We start from the raw sequence: 24,412 nt of genomic DNA, 5'->3' as shown, positions 1-24,412 counted from the left end.
TGGGAATATAATGAGGAATAAGATGTGGTCCTCACACTCAAGCAGATCTTCCTCCAGTAAAAAAGATGGGGTTGGGCGTAGTGGCTCACTCCTATAATCCCAGCACTTTGGGATACCAAGGCAGGCAGAACTCCTGAGGTCAGGAGTTCAAGACTAGTTTGGCCAACACGGTGAAACCCCGTCTCTACTAAAAATACAAAATTAGCCGGGTATGGTGGCACACGCCTGTAATTCCAGCTACAGGAGGCTGAGGCAAGAGAATCGCTTGAACCTGGGAGGCAGTGGCTGCAGTGAGCCAAGATCATGCCACTGCACTCCAGCCTGGGCAGCAAAGGGAGACTCTGTATCAAAAAAAAAAAAAAAAAAAAAAGATGGAAAAGTAAACAGCCAAGTACAATACAGTGTGATGAGTTAGTTGGTTAGGTAATGCACAGAGGGTGCTACACAGGAGTGCACCCACAAGGAGGAATAGCACTGAGTCTTGGGGTGTTGTGGACCAGAGGAAGAAAGAACGAGTTAGTAAGGCAAGGGTAGAAATGGGAAGTGTGGGGGTGGGTGCACATGAATGTACACACAGTACGTGTGCGTATGTACACATGCTCTCTTTTTGTACCTCTACATGTGTGGATTTTGAGGGCAGCTGGTTTCAGGCAAAGAGCTACATGTGCAGAAGCCCAGGAGTTAGGAAGAAATGGTGACTCTTAGGAAAGTGACAAGTAGTTCTTTGTAAATAGAGCTTAAACGTGGGGAGCAAGAAAAGGTTAGAGATTGAAGCAGGTGCCCTTAAGCATTTGGATTTTGTTTTTGTGGTAATCAAAAGTTACTGAAGGCTTTTAGTGGGGGGATCAGTTTTCCTTTTTGGAAATACTACTTTGTCTGCAATGTGGATGAAAGAATTGAAGCAGCAAAGCTGAAGTCAGGAAGACGAGCTTGAGACAGTTGCAGAAACTCAGATGAAAGATAATGGAATTTTGAATGAAGTGGAATCAGTGAGGATGGAGGAGCTGCCCTTGGCACCCGCAAGCAGATAGTCCAAGCAGATCTGCCCCCAATGCAGATATAGGCTGCCCTCCTCTATTCTCTCACCGAATACAATGCATATTGTTTGCATTTATCATGATCTATTATAATTGTTTGCTTGCATGTCTTTCCCACTGGACAGTAACTTCCTTTAAGTGAATAAATGCTGATTTCCATCTTGAATCTAGTTTCCCAGAGCTCTAACCGATACCTGGCAGTTTCTTCAATGTTTGTTGAAGGAGAAACATGCATCCCTTATACGTTCCACCCATTTTCCTAGTTCTACCACTTGGCAACCACAAGGCACATATTTAAACCCACTTTCTATTTGTTTTATTTTATTTTTTTGAGACAGAGTCTTACTCTGTTATCCAGGCTGGAGTCGAGTGGCACTATCTCGGCTCACTGCAACCTCCGCCTCCCAGATTCAAGTGATTCTCCTGCCTCAGCCTCCCAAATAGCTGGGATACAGGCCCCATCACCATGCCCGGCTAATTTTGTATTTTCAGTAGAGACAAGGTTTCACCATGTTGACCAGGCTGTTCTCAAACTCCGGATCTCAAGTGATCCACCCGCCTTGGTATCCCAAAGTGCTGAGATTACAGGCGTGAGCCACCGTGCCTGGCCTCAGCCCCTACTTTCTGTTTCAAGTCTCTTCAGAGCTACCCTTTCCACTTCCAGGGTCAACAACTTAATCCTTTCAACAGTTCTTTGTCTGACTTGGTTTTGAATCCTTCATAATCCTACTTCCAGTTTACCTACTTATACCAAACTCCCAGGACAGTGCACTTGATTTCTGGCATCTTGGAAGATACAAGCCAAGCTCCAGAAGACAAGAGAGATGGAAGAACCTAGCCTACGCTGTTAACCAATGTCTATCTGCAGTTTGCATGATCTTCTTTTCCAAAGACCAAGCTAAAGACTAAAGCAAAGAGAAAGCACTTCAAGGAAATGACCAGTTTCGTCATATATTCTACGAGAATGTCCTCTATGTGAAGATTGCGGAAGGAGTGAGAAGCTGTGGAGGAAGGCAGGAGTGAATCCAGCCCCAATAACAAAGAACAAAAGGAAATGCAAGCAGTTGAAATGAGAACCCAAGAGGGTCTACATTGCATTTTATCCCTTAGGCTGCTGAAACACAGAGTATCAACTTCAATCCCACTCACAAGTTACCCAACCATCTCTCTCCCACAAAACTAAAATATTTAACATTCCTAGTTATTTTTCTTTAGATATACATGTATAAGCACAGACTTTCTGGCTGGAGAAGGAGAGAGACAGCAATATTGAAGAATACAAGTTCCATTGTTCTGTTGCTTCTAAAGTAAATGATGGAAATTATAAGCTAATTTACATATGGGAGATTAGCAGAGTATCCCTTTATTCCTATTAATATATTTTCTCTTCCTAATTATAAAGATTCGAATCTTTTTAAAACAACTTTATACAAAACATTTGTGTGGATATAAGAACTGCATGTTAAATGCTAATTCTGGATGAGTTATTTGCATAACCTTACAAAGGAGCTAAATTGCTTGTATTTAATAATAAATAGAGAGTTTAAAAAGGATTGCGGATATCTTGAGAGAATGTGAAACAGAGAAAAAATTTGCTTCTATTTTAAGATATGGAACTTTTTTCCACTTCGAATTTAAAACTACTCTCCACCCTCTAGGGAAAACTTGTCCTAACTTTCTGATAAGCTTAATATTCCAAGTCTCCTGTAACGTGACAATTCAAATACATTGAAGGTGAAGAGCTAATCTGTTTTTAAATGAACATGGATAATTTTCAAAAGACAATAAACTGCATCTAAAATAGTTTTGCATTTGAAAAGTGGAGACTTTTGAAGATTATAGATTCTGCATATGTTAGCAAAATGAAGAGAATTGTGGAAATTATCCAGGGAATTCAGGGAGAATCAAAATTTATAAAGAAAAAAAGATTAAAGTATTTTTGTGAAGTATGAGATTTGACAGTGCTCATGAATCAGATAGTAGTCATCACTCCTGCAGGAGAAACACGATAGTAGGTGTAATACACATGAAATAAGTATGATAAATACTTCTAAATTTGATTTGATGTTTATGCTCTTTGAAATCAGGAACCAGCCTCTTCCTTACCAGTATTCAATACAGTAGACACTTTATCTTTCTCCCCTTCTCCCCTTAACTCTTTCCTTAATTGACACCATCCTCTCTTGGGTTTCCTTCTATCTCTTTGCCAAACACTCCTTGTGGATCCCATCTCCTTTTGACTTCTAATTGTTGCCTTTCCCTAGGATATAGTCCTGAGCTCTCTTTTCTTCCTTATTGCCCTCTTTCTAGGGGATCTCTTCAGTTCCCATGACTTTAAATTCCATTTATATGCTCTCGAATACCAAATTTACACCCAGAACCTCTCCTCAGAGTTTGGGTTTGCAGGTTCCTGTTAGCTATCTCCTTTCAGATGTCTCCCAGCATCTCAAAAGCAACAAGGCAGTCCCAAACCACATAGTCAAGGAAGCCCACCACTCCTATCTCCCCAAACTCCTCCACTTTAGCAATGACACTCATTCTGGTTACACCATATCAACACAATATCTCTGTCATTTCTACATTGAAAATGTACATCGAATCCTTCCACTGTTCTTCACTTCCACCACTGCCACTCTAGTCTAAGCCACCATCTCACATTGACTATTTTGCAGGCTTCTCTACTGGGTACTGACATAACTCCAGCAACTAGTTTTCTCCACAACAACTACAGTCATCTTCTTATGTCACAGATTGCTACTGGCTGCCTTTCCTTCAAGTTAACAAGCAAATTCTATACCCTACTGCAAAATGGCTACTCTGGATTGCCATGAGTTTGATCTGATCTGTAAACATGTCACTTTTCTATTAAAACCCATTCACTGGCTTCCTACTGCATAAGAATAAAATCCAAACTCCTTACCATGGTCTACAAAGACCCCCACATGAGTTGGCTCTTTCCTGTCTGACAAAACTCAACAATCTCCTGGGCCCTTCCCCTTTCTCACTACTCTGCAGCCACACTGACCTCTTTCAATCCTCAAATGCCCCATGCTTTTTGCATTCTCAGGAACTTTACATATGCTGTTCCTCTATTGCCTTCCTCTACAGCCCAGTGCAGTGGTGAGAGAAAGGGCCAGCTGGGCTTCCTGGGTCGAGTAGGGGCTCAGAAAGCTGTGAAGTTACACAATAAACTCACTCATTTCCTGCATCAGGACTTACTTTGGTCCTGGATGGATAATATTTAAGATAGATGCTTAAACTATTCCTAACACCAGGATTTGTGCATGTGTTTTCTTCCCCAAGAAATCTATAAACAGTGAAAATTTTGCTGTTAAGTTTCCGTGTGTCCTTCTCTCCCTCTCTCCCTTCCCCCCACCTGAAACTAAAGTAAAAAGAACGTTAACTGCCCATTTTTCTGTGACCAGTGGACCTTATCTATACTCCCAATCCCAATTCCTTGTGAACATACTTTGTAAAGTCCTGTAAGATGCTGTCTCCTTTGCCATGCCGCTGCAAGGTCATAAAATAGATAAAACCTAAGTTGCAATTCCGGTTTTCATCAAGATCTAAGACATGTCACAAATGGTTGTCTTTGTTTCTACCTCTGGTAATATCTTCCCACTGCATGTATTTCCCACCTTAAAGAGTTTAAAAGGCAATTGTATAATCTAACTCTGGCTACCTGTTCAGGACCCCTTCCACGCTGTGGAAGCTTTGTACTTTCACTCTGCTCAATAAAGTCTACAACTTTTCTCTCTATCGGTCCTTGTCTCTATCATTCACCGCAGTCAGCTGCCACACCAATTCTTTGGCAAGGCTAGGCAAGAACCTTGGGTGTTACATTTTGGCAAGCCAGCCAAGAGTCTCCAGGAAAGGCATCTAGATCATCACGTGGCGAGTATGATCGGACCTCTTCCGCTCGCTATTCTGTCCTGTCCTTCCTTAGAATTCAGAGGCTAAACCGGGCACCTGTTGGCCACTTAAAGGCGATTAGTGCAGCCACCTGACTAAAGACACAGGTGTCAGGCTGTCTGGAAAAGGGCTCTCTAACAATCCCCAACCCTTTGGGGTTGGGAGCGTCGGTTGGCCTGGAACCAGTTACAACTCTTTTGCTTTCTGTGGTGGTCCCAAAGTACACCCGGGAGTGCTCAGCAGATGTCTTAGTCTCCCAGATATCCTGGTTGAGACCATGGCCCCGCCAGAGGCTCCCCCTGCACCTGCTGCTAAGCATAAGACAGCCACATCTTCTGACTCCTGCCTCCTGGGTCCTAATGTCCACAAGTTAGACTTTTTTCTTCATCTCATAAGCAAGCTTATTCCCGCTAGGCAGGATCAAGATTCCCTATTTAGAAGTCTTAAATTCTTGGGGTGGTGCCCAGAAGATCCCTGTTCATAGTGCCCTCCAGGGTTTAGGCAGGTGTCGCCATTTGATGGCTATTTTGAAGGGCCAGTTCCCCATCATAGTGTATGGTTCCCCACATCAGGACAATTTAAAGAGGTCTGTAATTTTCATGTGGATAGAAGCCTTAGGCATTTCCTCCATTGCTCCCCAGATAAACTTTCCCCTTCCTTGGTGCCTCTCACGTACAATCTGTGGTACAGAGGCACAGGTCTTAGAGCCATTGATTTGTTGTTTCAACCATTCAATAATTGGTATTGGATGGAAGAAAATACAGTCAGTTGGGACACAGGATGCTGGTACTGCCTTGAGAGAGGGACTTACTCCTTTGATGGCAAGTGGGGACAGAAGGCTAAAGTACAGCAGCTGTTCTCTTGGCCCTGGCCTAGAGGACATCCACCACTCCCTTTAAGCTTACTAAGCCTCCTGTCGCTAATTCAGAGATTTCTCCTTGAAAACAGTTTTAAGGCCAGGCCCACGAAAATTGGGCCTTAGCATGCAAGCATCATTGGTGCCCCCGACCCAGGCCTTGCCACCCTGGAACAGGTAGGATGCATTGGCAGAAGGACCACAATAAATCCAACAGTCCTTGAGCCCCATTTAGTGGTCAATGGGCGCATGGCAGGGGCAAGGGAAGTTTCCATCCTGCCGGTAACCATGGTTAAATCCAGTAGATACAGAGGTCAGGAAAAGTGGCCATGAGCTTTGAGCACAACTGGGCCAGACCCTTAAGGGATGCCCTAAGGGAAGATGAGTCCCAGGACTAACCAGGGCTGCGGGCATCCCTGTGTTTAAAATTCCGGATGGGCACCACACCTTCAAAACCAGACACTCCCTTAAGATGTATCCTGAATAACTGGGACAAATTCAACCCTGAAACCTTAAAAAGAAGTAGCTGATTTTCTTCTGTACCAATGCCTGGCCACAGTACCCCTTACAGAATGGAGAATCTTGCCCCCTGAGGGAAGTATTAATTATAACACCATTCTACAATTGATCTTTTCTGTAAACAGGAAGGTAAATGGAGTGAAGTTCCTTATGTACAGGCTTTCTTTGCCCTTTGTGACAATACTGCCCTGTGCCAAACCTGCAAGCTTTGCCCAAATGACAGAGGCCCACAATTGCCCCCATACTCAGGCCCTCTTCCCTTAGCCCCACTCTCCTCAGTCCGTGTCTCTATCACTCGCCACGATCAGCCACCACACCAATTCTTTGGCGTGGCTAGGCAAGAACCTTAGGCATTACAGTGGCACATGCCTGTAGTCCGGCTACTCAGGAGGTGGAGGCAGTAGGATTGCTTGAGTCCGGGAGAGCTGAGCTATATCACGTGATGACTGTGCCTGTGAATAGCCACTGCACTGTAGCCTGGACAATATAGTGAGATCCTCATCTCTAAATAAATAAATAAAAATAGAGGTCTTCCTCTGCGATATGTAACACCATGTATTTTGCGTTTGTTTCCTTTAATGCACTTAGCATAATTTATATTTATTTACTTGTCTATTCTGTTCTTGTTTTGATACTCTTTCTAGACTGTTAACACTCTAAGGGCAAGGATTAAATTTGTTTTATTCCCTAAAGTACCCAGGGCTTAGTACAGTAGCTGACACACAATAGGCCTTCAAACATTTCTATAGAATGAGTAAAGGAATGAAGAAATGAAGAAGCTGTGGCAATTACAGCAATAAAGTGTTTTACCAAATTCTTAGGGAGTGAATCAAACTAGTCAACTTCTTAGCATCTGGAAACTCAGTGGTGGGTGGCCGTAGTTTGCTACTTGAGAACTTGATACACTTTAGGGAAGAAATTATGTTCTATAGCAATATTTTCATGCCTGTAGAATATTAAAAGTTTTGTCATGTAACCTTTCAAAATGTCAAGTGCCTATTGTATTAAGGTTTTTAATGTTTTTAAATGACTTAAGCTAAACTGCATTCTCATTATTTACTCACAAAACCTTGGCATGGCCCTAAGGAATAGAGTCAAGGCCTACAAGCACACAGAGGAAGTCAGCACACAGACACTGACATGGGCTGTCATTACAGGTCTCCAATTTTCCTGGCATGAGATGGAAAAATATCATAGCAAGGTGACTGCAGAAGAGAATTACTCACCAGTGTGGGCTGGGACCAAATGACTTTAAGAGGACATGATTCAATGACTCTCCACATAGTCAATGAGTTGATGTGGTTCCTTGGACTTCAATGCTATTTTCTTTGTTCTGATATAATTTTTCGAGACCTAAATATTGCGTCTGGGGTTATACAGAATAATAACCTATGCAAGGCCAATGTCAAATCCTTGACAATTTCAAAAAAAAAGTGTATTGAGATCTGCCAGAAAATAGCCTCTGCACTACTAATTCCCTCTGAGTGACATTTCAAAGCTGATTACTTAGCCCCACTCAGACAGATATCCCACTAGAATCAACATCCTTCTCGCGTTAGCCTAATAGGGATTTTGCCTTAACAAGAAATATAGAATTGGGTTCTTAGTGATAATTATGATAATAATTTTCAAAAGACAAGTCTTTCCCTTAATAAATAATCCTTTTCTAAGAGCAAGCATCCTTCAATCTTACCTCTGCTGTTTTTCAAATTAACATTTTAAAAAATCAATTTTGATACTTGAGACTTATACAAGGATAAGCGGAACTCAGAAGTGACAGATTCTGCTTTTATGTGGATATAGATGTGTACCTGATGCCAACAGTAGGGGCAAAATAAGCAAATTTACTCATTAAGGTGTTCTTTAATCTTCAGATGTCAAACATAAGCTCCAATTTATGTTAAACTAAATATCCCATCTTCCTCCTTACTTAAAACTAACAAAGGCTATCATATCAGCATATTTTTATAATTATAGCTTAAAACAAAACAAGTGATATCTCACTGAGGTTTTGATTTGCACTTCTTGATTAGTGATGAGGAGCATTTTTTCATATGCCTTTTGGACATTTGTATGTACTCTTTGGAGAAATGTCTATTCAAGTCCTTAACCAATTTTTTAATCCTGTTATCAGTTTCTTTGCTACTAAGTTGTAGGAGTTTCTTAATATTTTGGAGATTAGCCCCTTGTCAGATACATGGTTTGCAATTATTTTCTCCCATTCTATCAGTTGGCTTTTCACTCTGTTGATTCCTTTGCTGTACAGAAGCTTTTTAGTTCCATGTAGTCCTACTTGTTTATTTTTGTTTTTGTTACCTTTGCTTTTTGGTGTCCTATCCATTGTCTTAGTCTGCTCAGACTGCTATAATAAAATACTACAAGCTGGGCATGGTGGCTTGTGCCTGTAATCCCAGCACTTCAGGCGGCCGAGGCAGGTGGATCACGAGGTCAAGAGATCAAGACCATCCTGGCCAACATTGTGAAACCCCGTCTCTACTAAAAATACAAAAATTAGCTTGGCATGGTGGCATGTGCCTGTAGTCCCAGCTACTAGGGAGGCTGAGGCAGGAGAACTGCTTGAACACAGGAGGCAGAGGTTGCAGTGAGCAGAGATGGCACCACTGCACTCCAGCCTGGTGACAGAGCAAGATTCTGTCTCAAAAAACAAACAAACAAACAAAAACAAACAAACAAACAAAAACCTACAGTCTGAGTCACTTATAAACCACAGTAATTTATTTCCAACAGTTCTGGAGATTGGGAAGTATTACATTAAGGCACCAGCAGATTCAATATCTAGTAGAGCCCACTTCCTCATACATGGCCATCTTCCACTGTTACTTCCATGTGTTCCACTTCACCAACAGGGGTAAGAGCTCTTTCTGGTCTCTTTCATAGGGGCACTATTCCCAATCAGGAGAGCTCCATCTTTATGACCTAATCACCTCCCAAAGGCCCCATCTCCAAATACTCTCACATAGGGGTATTAGGTCTCAACATACAAATTTGGGAATACAAACATTCAGCCTATAATTTCCATTAAAGCATTGCTGAGACCAATGTCAAGAAGCTTTTCTCCTATGTGTCCTTCTAGGAGTTTTACAGCTTCGGGTCTTACACTTAAGTCTTTAATCCATTTCCATTGATTTTTGTGGATGGCATAAAATAAAGGTCCTATTTCATTGTTTTGCATGCAGATATCTTGTTTTCCCACATCATTTACTAGTCTCAAAGAGACTATTCTTTCCCTACTGTGTCTTCTTGGTACCCTTTTCAAAGAAGAGTTGACCATATATATATGGATTTATTTCTGGAGTCTCTATTTTGTTCCATTGGTTTATATGTCTGCTTTTACATTAGTACTATACTGTTTTGATTACTTTAGCTTTGTAATATATTTAAAATCAGAAAGTGTGAAGACTCCAACTTGGTTCCTCTTTCTCAAGATTGATTTAGTTTTTCTTTCAGTCTTTCTCAAGATTGATTAGTCTTTTGTAGTTCCATATAGATTGGAAAATGTAGACGAGTTGGTAAGGATGTGGGGAAGTTGAAACCCTTGCATACTGTTGTTGGGAATGCAGACTGCTACAGCTGCAATGGAAAACACTATGGATGTCCCTCAAAAAATTAAAAATACATTTATTATATCATCCAGCAATTTCACATTGAAACATTTGTCCCAAATAACTGAAATCAGGATCTCAAAGATATATTAGTACTTCCATGTTAATTGACACACTATTTACAACAGCCAAGATGTGAAAACAAATCTGTCTGAATGGATAAAGAAAATGTGGTATATACATATAACGGAGTATTATTTGGCCTTTAAAAAGAAGGATATCCTGTCACTTGCAACAACATCAATGAACCTGGAAGACGTTATGTTAAGTGAAATATTTCGGGCACAAAAAAACAAATACTGCATGATTCCACTTATATGAGGCATCTAAAATAGTTAAATTCATAGAATCAAAGAGTATAACAGTGGTTTCCAGGGACTAGGGGAAGGGGGGAACGGAAAATTAGTAATCAACAAACAACGTTTCAGTTAAGCAAGATGAATTTTTAGAAATCTGCTGCATAACATTGTACTTATAGTCAACAATACTGTATTATACATCTTAAAACTTTAAGAGGGTGATTTCATATTAAGTGTTCTCACCATAATAAAATAAAATTTTAAAAATACATAAGGCAGGTGGTTGGATGACTTGAGGCAATTTAACACTTCCTATTTCCATCAGCCATCTCCCATTCTACCTCTTATAAATATATAATTAAGTAAAAACAGAACATTTGCTAGGCTATAGCTATAAGTCTACAGCCCTCCCTTAAATTCACATTCCTGCCTCCAAACTGCTCATATATGGAAACTCTGGACCCATCACTGGAGACAGGCAACATGGTGAGGCTGCTGAAATTGTGCAGAGGTTCTTAAAGAGTACAGATGATACACAAAGTAAAAAGAAATTATTTAGGCAGTTAGGGTAAGAGAGTCCTCGGTAAGGCTTCTCTTTTAACAAAAAGCAGCCCCCAAATATTTTCTTTTCTAACAAAGAACAGCTGTAAAATTGAGCTGCAGACACAGATAAGCAAGCTGGAAGCTTGTACATGTGAATGGCAGCAGCTGTGTCAATAGGAAAAGGCTATCTGGGGGCCAGGCATGTTCAACACGGAGGCTCCATCTTTCCTTTTGTCAACCACCTGTACAGTAAAGGAACAGGCAACACGGCACCAACCAGGCAGAGAACCCACCTGCATAATAAAAGATTAGGGTGGAGCAGCCAGCTTCTTTATGTGCTATGTAAATGGCACACCTGGTCTGACTAATCTTTTGGGCTCTATGTAAATTAGACACTGCCTCCTCAAGCTCATCTATAAAACTCCATGCATTTCATCTGGGAACTGGCAACCCATTTTTCTCCAGGACCCCGCTCTGCACAGAGAGTTCTTCTCTTTCTTTTGCCTATTAAACTTCCACTCTTGACCTCACTATGGTGTGTCGATGTCCTTGATTTCCTTGGTGTCAGGCAACGAACCTTGGGTATTACCCCAGATGAATGACATTGCTTCACAGAGTAAAGAAAAAAAGTTGCTAGGAGTCAGTGGCAGCCCCTAAAGTGTTCTTATGACACTGTCTCTTGTTACATCATCACAGGTACACATCCTCTCAGTATCAAGAAGATACCCAAATTTCACTGTTACAATGGTGAGAGCACTAAATGAAGTGCTGAAAAAGTAGTAATTCTGTTATGCCACTAGTAGCTGCAGATCCTTACCCAAGGTCTTAGTTTCCTCATCTTAAAATGGAATGTGTTGAATTTTGCTTCTGGGAAAATAGAGTAGATGTATTTTTCCTGTTTGTCCTGTTAAACACAACTTTAAAACCCTGAGCATTACACATAAAACAAATACAAGAAGACACTGAAAGGTAGAGAGAAGACAGACAAACAAGAGATTTTGGGACGTGGGAAAAGAAATGGAGATGAGTTTCCTAAATTTTCTTTTAGCCTCATATATCCCAGACTTACAGCTGAAGCAGCCAATAATATTGGAATGCCAGTGGGCTGAAACAAACAAAAAAGCCACAAAAAAACCTGCTATCTCTAGCCAAAGACAGAAAAAAGACAGTCTAGCAAGGCAGAAAGCTTTTAGACAATAAGAGCGAAACACCACAGTTAAGACTGTGGTCCCAACCTCACTCGTGCCTGCAAAGGCTGATTTAGGAGCTGAGACTTTCAATCACACATCACTATAGCTAGGTGCCGCAAAACCCCCACCAGAGGGCTGTTTGAGAAGGCCAAGTAACAAGCCAGGACATCCATTCCTGCTGACTGGTTATAAATCCCCTCTCCTCATAGTAACACTGGAAACCATTTGAAAGTCTGTAGTTCCACCCCCATTCAGTGGTAATGAGGCACCACTCCCTGTCCCTGCAGGAATGGTATCAGAAGAGGCCCAGAGGATAGTGGGAGCTTTCACCATTAACTAGTAACAATAAGGCCATCTCCACTGCAGTGTCAATAGGGACCACAGGGGGAACCATAAGTCCCACAGTTTCAGCAGTAATGTGAAGCACCTCTTTTCCCCAGGTGTCAAATGAGGCTGGTGGGAAACTTTGACTTCTACCTCCACCTGGCAGTAACAAAGAGATTCCCTCCCCTTTTCCTGATAGAGAAAGATAGTTAAAGTAAAATGCTTAGATAAGATCCAGAGTCTCATTTAGAAAACATAAAAAGGTTAAGATTTTATTTGAAAATCACTCATCATAACACAAAGACATGAGCAACGTAGCAAGAACCTATCTCTAAAAAAATAAAAATAAAAAAATTAGGTGTGGTGGCATGCACCTGTAGTCCTAGCTACTTGGGAGGCTGACACAAGAGGATAGCTTGAGCCCTGGTGATTGAGGCTACAGTGAGCCATGATTGTACCACTGCACTCCAGTCTAGGTGAGAGTACAACAGCTCATTGCATAAAAAAATGAAAAATAAAAATAAGACCTTAAACTAAATTAAAAACACTAACAATAATGCCAACAGTGAGATGACAGAGATGTTAAATATTACCTGACAAAGATATTAAAGTAGCCATCATAAAAACACTTCAATGAACAGTATAAACACTTTTGAAACAAATGAAAAATAGAAAGTTCCAGAAAAGAAATAGAAAATGTAAAAAGGAACCAAAGGGGAACTTTATAACGTAAAAATATAATAACTGAAATAAAATGAGTATAATAGTAGAACGGAGAAAAGAAAGAATCAGTGAACTGGAAGACAGAGCAAAAGAAATTACCTAATCTGGTCAGGTACAGTGGCTCATGCCGGTAATCCCAGCACTTTGGGAGGCCAAGGTGGGTGGACCATGGGCTCAGAAGTTCGAGACCAGCCTGACCAACATGGTAAAATCCCGTCTCTACTAAAAATACAAAAAATTAGCCGGGCATGGTGGCAGGCACCTGTAATCCCAGCTGCTCAGGAAGCTGAGGCAGGAGAATTGCTTGAACCCAGGAGGCAGAGGTTGCAGTGAGCAGAGATCACGCCACTGCACTCCAGCCTGGGCAACAGAGCGAGACTCCATCTCAAAACCAATAAATAAATAAATAAATAAACAAATAAAAGAAATTACCCAATCTAAACAACAGAGAGAAAACAAACTAAAAAATAAAATGAAAAGAGCCTGAAAGACATGGTGAACTGTAACAAAAGATCTCACATTTGTGTCATCCCAGTTCTGGAGAAGAAGAAAAATAAGATTTCTCTAAGTACTTTAAAAAGTAATAATTTATACTTTAAAAAGTACTCGAAGACATAATGAGTAAATATTGCCCAAATTTGGCAGAAAATGTAAGTCTATAGATTCAAAAGGCTGGGGAAAGCCCAGACAGGATAAAACCCAAAGAAATGCACGAAAAGACACATTAAAAGATTAAGCTTCTGAAAACTATAGACAAAGAAAAAAATCTTGAAAGCAGCTAGGAAAAAATGACACCTTACCAATGGGGGAAAAATAATTCAAATGACAGTAGATTGCCCATCAGAAATCATAAAAGTCAGAAGCATTAAGAAATCACAAAATATAGTGGACTGAATAAAAATGAAAAAAGACCATGCCAAAATTTGTGTGGCACAGCTAAAGCAGTGATGAGAGGGAAATCTATAACACTAAATGCATAAGCGAATAAAGAGAAAATTCTCAAATCAATACTATAACATTCCATCTCATCGACCTGATAAAAGAAGAACAGAATAAACCCAAAACAGGTGGAAGAAAGGAAATGATAAAAAGCAGAAGTCAATGGAATTAAAAGCAGAAAAACAACATAGAAAATCAACAGAACAAAGAGCTGCTTCTTTGGAAAGATCAAGAACATTGACAAACCTTTACACCGCAAGGGTAAAACCACGTACTCAAGTCTCAGCAACGGCGGACGCCCCTCCCTACACCAAGCTCCAGGGGTCCCAGGTCGACCCCAGACTGCTGTGCTGGCAGCAAGAATTTCAAGCCAGTGGATCTTAGCTTGCTGGGCTCCTTGGGGGTGGGACCCGCTGAGCCAGACCGCTTGGCTCCCTGGCTTCAGGCCCCTTTCCAGGGAAGTGAACGGCTCTGTCTCACTGGTGTTCCAGGTGCCACTGGGGCATGAAAAAAAAAAAAATCTAGTATTATTAACAAAGAAAAAGAGAGAGAAGACAAATTACCAATATCAGAAATGAAACAAATGATATCACTAAAAACACTCCAATCATAACAAAAGATAATAAGGGAATATGGATTGAGTATACCTTAACTGAAATACTTGAGACCAGAAATTTGGGTTTCAGATTTTCTTTTTCCAATTTTGGAAGATTTGCATATACATAATGAAATATCTTGGGGATAAGACCCAAGACTAAACACAAAATTTATTTATTTTTATATAAACCTTATACACATAGCCTTAAGGTAATTTTATACAACATTTAAATAATTTTTGCATGAAACAAAGTTGTATACATTGAACTATCACAAAGCTAAGGTGTCAGACATGAAATTTTTCACTGCGGTGTCAAGTTGGTACTCAAAAAGTTTCAGATTTTGGGGTATTTCAGATTACAAATTTTCAGATGAGGGATGCTCACCCTTTCTCAAGGTAGTTTCCTTGAGAAGACTACCACAATCCATCCAATATGAAATAGATAATTTGAAATAGACCTATAAATGTTAAAGAAATTAAATTCATAATTTTAAACATTACCAAACAAGAATTCTTCAGTCCCAGATAGTTGGTTCTACTGGAGAATTCTACTGAACATTTAAAGAATTAACACCTGTTCTATATGTCTTCCAAAATCTAGAAGAGAAGAATTCCCAGTTCATTTTATGAAGCTAGTATTACTCTGTATATCAAAACCAAAGACAGTGCAGAATAAGAAAACTGAAGACCAATATCCCTCATGAACACAGATGCAAAAAAAATTTAAGAAAAAATATTAGCAAGTAAAATTTAGCAACATATAAAAGAGAATTATACGTGATAAGTAAATGAGATTTATTCCAGGGATGCAAGACTGGTTCAATATTTGAAAATCATTCAATGTAATAAATTTGACATAATCCACTATATTAATCAAAGGGAAAAAATACAACACAATGAAATAAATCAGTGCAGACCAACTTATTTGACAAAATTCAATGCCCATTCATGATTAAAACTCTCAGAAAAATAGAAATAGAGGGGAATTTACTCAATTTCATAAAGAGCATCTACAAAAGAAACCTACAACTAACATTATACTTAATGTTAAATTGCAAGGGTCTACTTTTACTACTCTTATTTGACATAAAACTGGAATTTTAAGCCAGTGTAATAAGGCAAGAAAAGGAAATTAAAGGCATACAGATCTGAAAAGAAGAAATAAAATGGTCCTTATTACAGAAGAAAGACCATTTCAAATTCTACAAAAGAAAAAAAATCTTCTAGAACTAATAAGTGAAATTAGCAATGTGGGAGGATACAAGATCTACATGTAAAAATTAATTATATTTCTATATACTAGTAATGGCTACTGAAATTAAAAACATGATACTTCTACAATAGCTTTTAAAAATTATTTAGGTGTAAATCTAACAAGACATGTACATGATCTGTACACTAAAAACCACACAATGCTGATGTAAGATATCAATCATATAAATAAATGAAGAGACATACAATGCTCATGGTTTGGAAGAGTCAAAATAGCAAATATATTGCTTCTCCACAAATAGATATGCAGGTTGGAATTCACAAGGTTTTTGGTAGATAAATAGCATAAGATCAGTCTAAATTTCATATGAAAAGGCAAAGGAATTAGAATAGCTAAAGTAATTTTAAAAAAAGAATAGAACAGGGAGAATCGGTCCTGTTTTAAGACTTATTAAGTAGCTACATTAATCAAGACTCTGTGGTCTTAATGCAGGGATAGAAAATAGATCAATGGAACAGAATAGAGAATGCAGAAATAAATTCACACAATTATGCAGAGGGGAGGGGAAGGGAGGGGAGGGGAGGGGAGGGGAGGGAATGTCCTTCAATGGATGAAGAGACAACCATATGGTGCATTCATACCAAAGACTACTACTCAGCAACAAAAAGGAACAAGCTATTGTTCATCTAATAATAACTAGATGAACCTCTAGAGAATTATGCTGAGTAAAAAAGCCAGTTCTGAAAGGTAATATTTACGATTTCATTTCTACTACATCCTTGAAATGACAAAAGTATGCTCTTTGGTGCTGAAATTACGTCAAGAATTAGCATACAGGGTCAATGTGGAAAAGAAAGGTAGGCAGCTTAACTGGCTTCTTTTTGCTATTGTCATTTCTTTTGGTTTTTATTCTTTTTTATTACTATATTTTAAGTTCTAGGGTACATGTGCACAACTTGCAGGCTCGTTACATAGGTATACATGTGCCATGCTGGCCCGCTGCACCCATCAACCTGTCATTTACATTAGGTATTTCTCCCAATGCTATCCCTCCCCAACCCGACCCCACAACAGGCCCCCGTGTGTGATGTTCCCCATCCTGTGTCCAACTGTTCTCATTTTTCAATTCCCACCTATGAGTGAGAACATGCAGTGTTTGGTTTTCTGTCCTTGTGATAGTTTGCTCAGAATGATGGTTTTCAGTTTCATCCATGTCCCTGCAAAGGATATGAACTCATCCTCTCTTATGGCTGCACAGTATTCCATGATGTATATGTGCCACATTTTCTTAATCCAGTCTATCATTAATGGACATTTGCGTTGGTTCCAAATCTTTGCTATTGTGAATAGTGCCACAATAAACATATGTGTACATTTGTCTTTATAGCAGATTTATAATCCTTTGGGTATACATACAGTAATGGGGTCGCTGGGTCAAATGGTATTTCTAGCTCTAGATCCTTGAGGAATCACCACACTGTCTTCCACAATGGTGGAACTAGTTTACACTCCCACCAACAGTGTGAAAGCATTCCTATTTCTCCACATCCTCTCCAGCATCTGTTGTTTCCTGACTTTTTAATGATCGCCATTCTAACTGGTGTGAGATGGTATCTCATTGTGGTTTTGATTTACTCTGATGGCGAGTGATGATGAGCATTTCTTCATATGTCTGTTGGCTGCGTAAATGTCTTCTTTTGAGAAGTGTGTGTTCATATCCTTTGCCCACTTTTTGATGGGGTTTTTTCCTTGTACATTTGTTTAAATTCTTTGTAGATTCTGGATATTAGCCCTTTGTCAGGTGGGTAGATTGCAAAAATTTTCTCCCATTCTGTAGGTTGCCTGTTCACTCTGATGATAGTTTCTTTTGCTGTGCAGAAACTCTTTAGTTTAATTAGATCCCATTTGCCTATTTTGGCTTTTGTTCCCATTGCTTTTGGTGTTTTAGTCATGAAGTCTTTGCCCATGCCTATCTCCTGAATGGTATTGCCTTGGTTTTCTTCTAGAGTTTTTATGGTTTTAGGTCTAACATTTAGGTCTTTAATCCATCTCAATTAAGTTTTATATAAGGTGTAAGGTGTAAGGTGTAAGGAAGGGATCCAGTTTCAGCTTTCTACATATGACTTCTTTTTTTTTTTTTTTTTTTTTTTTTGAGATGGAGTTTTGATCTTTTTGCCCAGGCTAGAGTGCAATGATGCGATCTCAGCTCACTGCAACCTCCGCCTCCTGGGTTCAAGTGATTCTCCTGCATCAGCCTCCCGAGTAGCTGGGATTACAGGCACCTGCCAGCACTCCCGGCCAGTTTTTAGTATTTTTAGTAGAGACGGGATTTCAGCATGTTGGCCAGGATGGTCTCGATCTCTTGACCTCGTGATCTGCCTGCCTTTGCCTCCCAAAGTGCTGGGATTACAAGTGTGAGCCACTGTGCCCAACCTTTAATTGGCTTCAATCCAAAAGGTTCAAGCTAAGAGAGCAACTGCAGGTATGAGATAGCAAATCAGAAACCAGAGATGGTAGAAATGCCGCCCAGAGCAAAAGAGGCCTGGATAAATTCTCCATACTGCTGGGGCATACATGAAGACACTTTTATAGGGTATCTGTGCTTCAACTATAGATGAAGAGAGCTGTTCCACGTTGGTTTGGACACATTTCTTTTTTGTCTTTTTTGACTCTGTCGCCCAGGCTGGAGTGCAGTGTCGTCACAATCTTGGTTCACTGCAACCTCTGTTTCCCGGAATCAAGTGATTCTCCTGCCTCAGCCTCCCGAGTAGCTGGGACTATAGGTGTGTGCCACCACACCTGGCTAATTTTTGTATTTTTAGTAGACATGGGGTCTCACCATGTTGGTCAGACTGGTCTTGAACTCTTGACCTAAAGTGATCTGCTTGCCTTGGCCTCCCAAAGTGCTGCAATTACAGGTATGAGCCACTGCACTGGGCTCCAGACACACCCTTTTATTTGACAGATATTTAGCAAGAACTTCCTATATGTGCCAGGCCTTGTGCTGAGTACTGGGGAAGTAAAGGCCGTTAAATCCTTAAAGTTTAGCTGAAGATAGAGATAAGGTAGCAATTACCAAGTCCTGTGAAAAGATAGAGGTAAACATGGGGTAATATAAGTGCCCCCAAAGAGGCATTTCTGCTATTCACGAGTTTGTGTTGGTAAGGGATGGTGAGGGTGTCAGGCCAGAGAAAATGTTCTTGAGACCTATCACTTGAACTGGGTCTTGAAAGGACAAATGGGGGTTGGCAATGTGAAGGAGAGAAGGAAGGAGAAAAAATGCCAGGCAGAGGAAAGCAGAAAAAGTCTGTGTGAAGGCACTGAGGTTCAAAAAACCATGATGCCTCTATACAAATTCCATTTCTGAAGAAATTGACTAGGAAAAGGTGGTGGTTTGGGAAACACTGGACAGCGCCTCTGCTGAGAGTGAGCCATAGAGCCGAAAGCAAGGGCGTTAAAAGGAAGACTGCAGAAGAAAGGTGAATCTTCAAGCCCCGACCCTATGTTCAGAACGCCAGCATCCAAGCTGCTGCCGCCTGGGGCAGAAGTTTATTCTAGTTCAGTGTTTCTGACACTTTAACATATGTACGATTATCCTGGGTATCTTGCTTTGCAGATTCTGATGCAGTGGGTTTGGGGAGGAGCCTGAATATTGCATTTCTAAGAGTCTTCTGAAGGATGCTCACTCAGTTGGTACGTGGACCATACCATGAAGAGCAATGGTTTCGAGTGGACTCATCTCCAGAGCAGACATGAAAACATTGCATGGGAGTGAAGGAAGAAAATATTAGAACTTATAATTTTTGTAAAAACTGTTTTATGAAACATGTAGGAAAGTAAACTTCGCTAATGTAATGTAGAGATCAGCGCTGGTACCTTCACCCACTCTGTCTGGTGGATGCTTGAGAAGCATAATATGAAAGGAATTTTGAAGGCAGTGTGACATTCTGGAACTTGGAGGCATTGACAGTGGCACTTTTTCTCCCATTGAATTTCAACTTTTAGCCACATATTGCAGTTATAACATATTGTTCAATGGATATTATATTATCTAGCATTAACTAACATTCATAAAATGAACAATTAGCTTAAAAGGATCCTACAATCAAACCACTGATCAAAAGTAATACTAGGGATATAAATACAAGTGAACAATAAAGTAGCAGTGAAAACATTTCCACTACTCCCTTCACATAGGGAAGTCAAAACGGTGATTCCAAGACCTGACTCCAAATTGGTCAAAACAAATCAAAATTATGAATAAGACTTTGTGAACTATGAATTTACATCTAGTAATATTAGCAATGAAGTTCGTTATGATATTTTAAAATTACCTATATCTTGTTTCCACATGAATGTGTTTTGTTTCTTGGGATATTAGTGAAGCCATCATGATTGGCAAGACTTTTTAAAAAGCATCACCATGAAGCAAACCTCTACTCTTTTTTGGCTACATTTAAAGACATGCAATACCCAACCTGGGACAACATTGTTTTAAATTTGATGATAAATTTTTAGAAACTGTTTTCAAATTTTCTTGCATAATAGCAGAGGCAATAAAGTCACATACTAGGAACAATTTGCTCTTTCTGGTGGAATAAAAATGGCTGAAACATTACAGGGAAAACAGTCTGGCATCCAAGCATGTTGAATATACACTGATCACCAATACTGTTTGAAGACCCATAGAAAAATCTGCCAGTATGTAAATCCCTTAGAAAAATATGCCAAATATTTAAGAAACAAAAGCTGATTAAAAACTAGTCAGCTTTTCACAGTTCCACTCTTAAATATGAAGAAACATCCAAGGACCACTAGGTATATGAGGAAATTCTCCAATGTGAGAAAAAGAAAGAAACAAAAACTAAATCTACAGCACATAAAGAAAGGAGAAAAAAAAGTTTTTAAAAAAATCACCACTAACACTTTGAGAGAGGAGAGAAAAGATATTGTGTATGGTATCCATGAAAAAGATGAAGGGAAATAATCAGCAGATAAAAATAGTTCTTGAAAATTAAAAATAACACAGTAGAAATAATTCTGTAGAAGAGTTGGGAGCTAAAGATGATAGGGAGATAAGGAAGTTGAACCAAAAGACAAATAGATTAAAAGCAAGAAAGATAAGACAAGCTGATTAGGCCCAGAGGTTCCAGATATGAGTAAAAGGATTTCTAGAAAGAGATTACAGAGAAAACGGAGGGAAAGAAAAAAGCAATATTGAAAGCTTAAAGAAATGTCTTCGAAATTTTGAGGAAAACAATATTTCAAATTCAGTCAAATTATTGCATTAAGTGTAAGAATTTTAAAAAGACATTTTCAAAAATGTAATTATTTAGAAATGTTACCTACCATGTATCTTTCTATTTTTTTGGCAAGCTACTAGAGGATATACAGTAAACAAACAAAAAGAGGCAGTAGATCAAGAAATGTCTATTAGTCAGACTGGGTTAACTGCTGTTTTAAAAACCCCTAAATCTCTGTGTTTTGGCACAATAAATTTATCATTTATGCATCAGTCCAACAGCAACTCTTGAGACTAACTCTCCTCCAAACAGTGATTCAAGGACCCATTGTTTTAGGTCCTGAATGCCCTCCATTCAGCGGGAAATTAGGAATACTATCAGGGAAATTTTTGATAGGCCTGGAAGTGGCTTGCATCACTTTTGCTCATATTCCACAGGCCTAAACTCAATAACTTGGCTGCAAATAATTGCAAAGGAGCCTGGGAAATTTTATCTACCAAAGACTTAAAAAGACCTGAGTTGGTATCCCTGTTGAGTAAGACTGGATGCTGAGTAGTGGGGCAGGGTATATCATTTTACTTACTGGTTAAACTGTGTGTATGTTGGTTTTTAAACATTATTTTGAAGAATAACTTTTTAAAAATCAAAAAAACATAAAATAAGTGGACATCTAGCAAGGCGTTTAGGATCAGCAACCAATCTGTTTTAGGTATGTGTATGTGTGGTATTTTTAAAAAAACTTTTGGAGGCCATACCAGTACCTAGATCTATTTGAAAATGTAGATAAACAAACAGGAAAGTCAGCTAAAATGTTATTCAAAACACATACAAACAACTTTTTACTAGATTCTTACAAAAAACAATGAAAATATTCATAAAATTTGAGGTTATGATAAAGACTAAGCATTAAAATATACGAATCTAGGTAAGTTTACTTTCTTTTAATATTAGTCTATAAAACTACTATCTAAAATTACCGTTTATAAATGCTTAATTGATATCTAATAATATTCTCTAGAATTTAGGGAATTAATCTAATTAATTTTGCTAAGCTGACAACAAAAAGCACAGAAAACAACTCAAGAAATGCAGACCATATAACAGATGACTGTTCTTATTACCTCTGGAAATAATAATTCCCAGGGAAGATAAAATGTTCATCATACTGTTGTAAAATGAATGAAAGCTGCAATTTAAAATTCTGAATCTTGATAGCATAACTGTACAAGAGGGGAAAGTGAAATTTACAAGGAACAATTAGAAAAATTATAAATACTTGGGTTTTCTAAAATTATTTTATAATGTATTTGATCACTGAGCTATTAAGATTTTTCTCTTACAAAATTATAATAAATCCTAGGCAGTCTGAAAATCCTATCAGCAGGAAGCATGTGTCTTTTTTTTAACGCAATGTGGCTTTAAAATGAGCAATTCCCAATTATTAACCTTAAAACATCTCAACAGACAGAAATAGAGATAAATGCATTGTTTTTCTGGAGCCCCACACTAGGCATTTCCATCATCTCCTCTTTCCTTCATAGGAAGCAATTAAATTTTGCATATAAGATTTACAGTCTTTGGAAAAGCTAAATCATTAGAACAAAACAATATGGCCATTTGAAAAGAGTATCAGGGTAGGTAATAACAATTGAACTTTGAGTTATTAAAGCAATAAATTTTTTAATCAATTTGGAAAGTATGATGAGTATCTGAAATCTTTAGTTGGTATTAGCTAATTTTTCTATTCTAAGACAAGTATTCTCAGAGTGACCTCTTAAGATCTCTTCAAGACCTAACTCAATTATTACATTTTTCTTCAGACTTCCTAAAGAAACATAAAATACTTTAAAAAATCAGTACAGTCTTTATTTTGTTTAATTCTTGTGAAAGTTACTTGTTCCATAAGTCTTAGGATTTTTATAAATATACTTCCACTTTTTAACCTGATGTGATATCTGTTAATTGCCAAAAGCAGTAACACCATCATTTATTGCTCTAAGTAGAGTTAAGGTTAATTCAGGATGATAACTAGCACCTCATAGCTGATAACATCATGTTGGGACAGTCCCACCAACAAAGGAATGAAACAAGTTACATAACAGGTTAAGTATTTGAATAAGAACTCTTGAAGTTGTAGACGGGATCCAAGAAACCAAGACTGGAATATTCTTTCAAATCTCCTGGGAAACTCTTTCCACTCAGGAGAGTGCAAACACCATAAAAAAATCTTTTGGTTGTTGAACAGCTGAACGCTGATGAATGTGTACCCAAAGTGCTCACACCAGCAGATTTGCTGGATATATGGTACTGTTTGGGGGAGTCAGCACGATGTTGTGTGCTCATGATCAACCAAAGACCCCAGACAGGCTGCAGCCCAAAGATACAGATATGAAAATGCACAATTCAGAAACATATGACTGTGAGCCAAGATCAATTCAAAAATGCTCCCAAATATTTCCAAAGGGATGAAACAATTTATATGGCAGTTGCTTTTAACAAAACAACAAAAATTCTTACAGTACTGCCTCCATCCTTGTCATGGTCCTAATACCTCTCACCAGGTTTACTGATGCAGCCCCTGATATCTCCTTAATTTCAGTCTCTTCCATGAATTCTCATATCTATGTGGACTATTGCCAAACTAATCTTCCTAGAGAATTGCTCTATTTTTTTTCATATCCTCCATACTGCAGTGAGATGGCCCATGTGGAAGATTGCAAAAGTAGCCTTCCCTGTATCCTTTATGATGTGACTTTGCGCTCCTCCCATTTAAGTCTCTACCGCTGGAATCCAGGCTGGCCTTGTGATATGCTTTCACTAATAGAATTTAGCAAAAAGCGATAGTGTGCCAGGTTCAGGTTGATGCCTCAAGAGACTTTGGAACACTTCTGCTCTTGCTCCTTTGTATCCCTACCATGTGAGGAGAACAAGCACAGACCAGGCAATTGGAGGATGAGAGAATAAACAGAGGTGAGCTGAGGCACTTTGGCCAACAATCAACCAACAATCAGCCAGTGAGCCTAACGTGTGAGTTACTACAGACCAGCCCACCACTGCCTGACCTTCCAGCTAACTGCATCCCAACTGATAGAAAGTCCAGCTGACATCCACAGAGCCTGGCCCAGATCAGCAGAATCACCCATCCAGTCTTACAAAAATAGACAATGGCAAATGGCCTTTGTTTTCAGTCACTATGTTGGGAGATGATTTGTTACATAGCAAAAATGAATGAATGTAGCCCCCACATACTACTTGCTTATTCTCACCTCTAAGCTTACATCTACACATTGATCTTCCTGGAATGCTTTCTTTCTCTTTCCTCCACTTCCATCTGTCCAGACACTTTAGGTTCCAAGTCAGTCCTATCTTACAAAGCTTTCCTTGACTACTTCA

General features: G+C 39.1%; 1 long non-coding RNA gene across 1 annotated transcript in view; it reads left to right on the top strand.

Moving 5' to 3' along the window:
• Window positions 1-4,785: 4,785 nt before the first annotated feature.
• The window catches only part of LOC106994292 (uncharacterized), a 45,738-nt gene continuing 26,111 nt past the window's right edge, over window positions 4,786-24,412 (top strand). The window contains exon 1 of the long non-coding RNA XR_013407728.1: window positions 4,786-4,931. This is a non-coding gene — a long non-coding RNA (uncharacterized LOC106994292). The remainder of the gene's footprint in view (window positions 4,932-24,412) is intronic.

The sequence above is a fragment of the Macaca mulatta genome, chromosome 17, assembly GCF_049350105.2.
Source record: "Macaca mulatta isolate MMU2019108-1 chromosome 17, T2T-MMU8v2.0, whole genome shotgun sequence".
Classification (NCBI taxonomy): Eukaryota; Metazoa; Chordata; class Mammalia; order Primates; family Cercopithecidae; genus Macaca; species Macaca mulatta.
The sequence above is the reverse complement of the archived record's forward strand: the minus strand, read 5'-3'. Positions and strand labels throughout refer to the sequence as shown.